This window comes from Chiloscyllium plagiosum, chromosome 28 (genome assembly GCF_004010195.1).
Source record: "Chiloscyllium plagiosum isolate BGI_BamShark_2017 chromosome 28, ASM401019v2, whole genome shotgun sequence".
Taxonomy (NCBI): Eukaryota; Metazoa; Chordata; class Chondrichthyes; order Orectolobiformes; family Hemiscylliidae; genus Chiloscyllium; species Chiloscyllium plagiosum.
In genome coordinates this window covers 1,653,970-1,657,869 of record NC_057737.1, presented here as the reverse complement: position 1 = coordinate 1,657,869, position 3,900 = coordinate 1,653,970, and the positions used below count along the sequence as shown (strand labels likewise).

General features: G+C 39.7%; 1 protein-coding gene across 1 annotated transcript in view; it reads right to left on the bottom strand.

Annotated features, from left to right (window-relative positions):
* Positions 1-2,307, bottom strand: part of trpv1 (transient receptor potential cation channel, subfamily V, member 1) — a 66,912-nt gene extending 64,605 nt beyond the window's left edge. The window contains exon 1 of the mRNA XM_043718895.1: positions 2,204-2,307. The gene's annotated coding sequence lies outside the window, so the exon portion shown is untranslated. The remainder of the gene's footprint in view (positions 1-2,203) is intronic.
* Between the last annotated feature and the right edge of the window lie 1,593 nt (positions 2,308-3,900).

The window sequence follows — 3,900 nt, the reverse complement described above, 5'->3', positions numbered from 1 at the left end:
CTGTCTCACTCCTATCGAGAATCATCTTTGCTATCCTTTCCTCTACATCTCTGGAACTATTCGGAGGCCTATAGAAAACTCCCAACAGGGTGACCTCCTTTCCTGTTTCTAACCTCAGCCCATACTACCTCAGTTGACGAGTCCCCAAACATCCTTTGTGCAACTGCAATACTGTCCTTGACCAACAATGCCACACCTCCCCCTCTTTTACCATCTTCTCTGTTCTTACTGAAACATCTAAATCCTGGAACCTGCAACAACCATTCCTGTCCCTGCTCTAAACATGTCTCCTGAATGGCCACAACATCGAAGTCCCAGGTACCAACCCATGCTGCAAGTTCTCTGGGTTTATTTGTCACTTAGACCAGAGTAAATAGTTTCCTTCCATGTATAAAACTGAATCCTTTCATCATTAACATCTCAATTAGATCACTCCTTAATTTTCTAATCACGAGGGAAGACAAACCCAGTATAATGCTGCTGAATCCATGCCCACCTTCCAAGGCCAGTGTAACCTCCTGGTAATTAACTCTTCAGCTTCAAAATGAGCATTCCTTTGCAGCCACAACTCCTTGCTGAGTCACTGAATACTGATCAAGAACAGCAAATTAATCTTACATGTGTTTTGATCCATTAAATCATGGGCTCTTTCATGACCTGTCTGTAGAAATGTGTACACCATATCTGAGTAACAGGAGCATTCTTGGACTGCTGAATCCAAGGCATCCTCAATCAGGGAATAATAAAGATCTGGGGTCGCCTGAAACTAAAGGTTAACTATCGTAGTCAACAGGAAAAAAAATCACGAGGTATAAATAAATTGTTGAGATTTAAAAAATTTTCTTTGAAGCCATCTCTTGACAGCCTTCTCTTGTTTTCTCGAGATGCTTTTGCATACTGTGACTGTTCTTGCTCCCTTATGGATCAATGACCTTAGAGGCGTTTAGGAAACAATATGCTCTTCTTTTCCTTTAAACGATCCGAACGTTCCTTTTGAGCATGTGGACCATGGTCTGTCTGAGTGTCCAGCATCACCTTGGTTCCCCTATTGCTATTGGGAGGCTCCAGCTAAGGCATTAGTTAACCTTATATTCTAGTGTCTCAATTAAACATGTTTGCTCTTCTTTCTGGGCTTTATACACATCAGATTTCCGGGATTTGCCTGTAACATGTGACTGTTATGGCAAAAAGAATTTTGACTGCTTATCACAGCACTCCCAATTTTGGCAGGAAAAACCTTCTCAGCTTATACAATCCCTTACTTACACATTCTTTTTTCTTATCTCCTAGTCATTAACCCCACTTCCAGACAGATTTTAGCATAAGCATATAAATGATAATTGACCATACAGTCCAAATCCGCAAGTGATAGCGACATTTTCTACATTAACTCCACCTTCCTGTATTATCTCCACATCCCCATAGTGCAAAACATATATTGAATTTAAATATACTCTATGACTGAACACTCACAACAGTCAGGAGTGGAGTTGTCTACTCATCTCGGTCCTAAAAAGCCAAACCTTTATCCAGAGAGTACACTAGACTCGCCAGATTAGAGAAACAGCCCCTCAGCATCAGTCCTGACAAGACTTCTAAGAGTTTTCAGCATTTCAATGAGTTCACCTCACATTGCTCAGAGGAAAGGTATTTTTTCTACACAATATGTCTCATGTGAGAGATATATCGGCGTGTAAAGCAAGAAATGGCACATCATACAGATTCTGCTGCAGCATTTAGATTACCTAATTTTTTTGTTTAAAAATTAGGTTCAGGGCATTGTGAGTTCAGGAAAATATAGAATTGCACGGAAAGAAACCATTCAGCCTATCATACCTGGGTTAGCATCATTAAGAGTGCCTGTGGAGATATGTAAAGGGAGTGAATGGGTGGAAGGGGTTAGAGAAGTGTGGGCAATACCTTGAAGGAATTAATGTGCACAATGGCGTGAATGGAGTCTGGGGAACAAGAGTGGAGGCAAGGTTGATCTCCACTCATACTGAGCCTTTGCCCACCAGCAAATGTTGAAATTAATAATTGCAGAAAAGAAACAATGCCTTCTAAATTACAACACTTTCACTGCTCAAGCTGCAAAAAGTCGATGCAGCGATAATGGTACTGCACAGAAAGATCAGAATAGCAAGCGGCAGAAGAGACAGGGAGAGGGAAACAGAGACTGTTCTTTAACTGACTTTATACTTACATGTCTGATGGGGTGCGTTTGAGTCTGGGATCCTCCTTGTGGATGCCCTTTGGCAGGACAAAAAAAAATCCAAAATTCTGATTTTTGTTTTAAGGACTTGCTCTCCTAAACTAGGCACATTCGGAGAAGAGGTCAGCAGGAGGTATCTTCATTGCAAGTTGTAAATGAATTAAGAGAGTGGGGTGGGAGAGGTTAACTCTTCAGCCTGTGTGTATGCCTTTTAATGTTGGACATGATGTTATTTTCCAAAAATAGCAAAGAGAGATTATACCATACTGGAAAGTGAGTGATATTGCAAGGAGTCCCCTGGGTGTATCAGGAGACTTCAGCATTGCATTGAGTGAGTTAGCACTGAATTCGATAACTGGGGCTTTGTCTTTGGAAGCTATCAGAGAAAGCTCTTTAGTCAGCGTAATGCAGTATTCTCGAAAGGACTGGTGGAGACTTTAGTGGGCTCATTTGCTCACAGATATAGGCAATTAGCATCCCACAAGAAGCTTATAGATTTGTTTCTGAATGCTGAGAACTGTCAGTTATCTAAGTGCATTCTCTTGGTGTTAACTGCCATTAAAGCACAATCAAACTCTGATCATTAAGTAAGTGGAGTTAAAACAATAAAATCTTTAGATGATGTGATATGAATATTTGAGATTGTTTAATGTGATGTCCCTATGTCTTGTGTTTTAATGGAGACATTAATCATTATCAGATCTAAATGTATAATCATAAATAAATTCATGCACAATATGATAAATATTCATAAAATCATATATATTCATAAAATTTAAGAAATAACTTGCACAGTGCAATAACAAATCAGTTTGTAGAACATGATAAACATTTGCACACTCTAAAGTGCACAATAGCTGAATACATCATGAATATTTATTATAACTTTTAAACATCTTAATAATGTTTTTCACTGTTTCAAAATTATAGGAATTGTCAAAAGTAAATTTTCCAGCATATTTTATTTGCACAGAGTTGATTAAGTCGCACTTACATGTATACAACTAGCAATGACTACCACCCTGCGATCAATTATAGATTACTTCAGAGGTTCAAAACATTCCATAGTACATTTTTAACACAAACATATTATCCACGATCACACCAAATGGCAGAGCAGGTTTGAAGGGCCGAATGGACTACTTCTGCTCCTAATTTGTACATTTGCATATATGCTCGTTTGTGGTTGAAAATACAAACACAAAGATTGACAGGCAATCTAACGTTCCCCTTGTCAAGAATGACACAAGACTGATATGAAAGTGATGCAGGTGGGTGCAACATGACAGAAAAATGCAGACAAATCTCCAAGCTCCATCCTGCACCACACTGAGTTAGGAGGCAGATCACCCCATACTTCTGTGAGTGAATCGGTGCATGAGAGAAGCTGGAGGCTCAAATGGAGACACATACATCTCTGTGAGGAATGGGATACTTGTTAATGGGGAGGTCAGAAATGGACAGCAATAGGACTGGACTAGTTTGATGTTTTGTGTGGTGTTGCAGAGGTCATGACTACTGACATGTAAAAGTTCCAACAATCTAATGCTGGCCTTTGCTTTATTTTCTTTAACTTTGCTTTCCCACAGAGAGTCCAAACTTGTTACAGAGGTGCCCGCTTCATCCATATGCTTGCCACCGTGAGTGTGTGAGAGAAAGAGAGAGAGAGAGAGAGAGAGAGAGAGAAA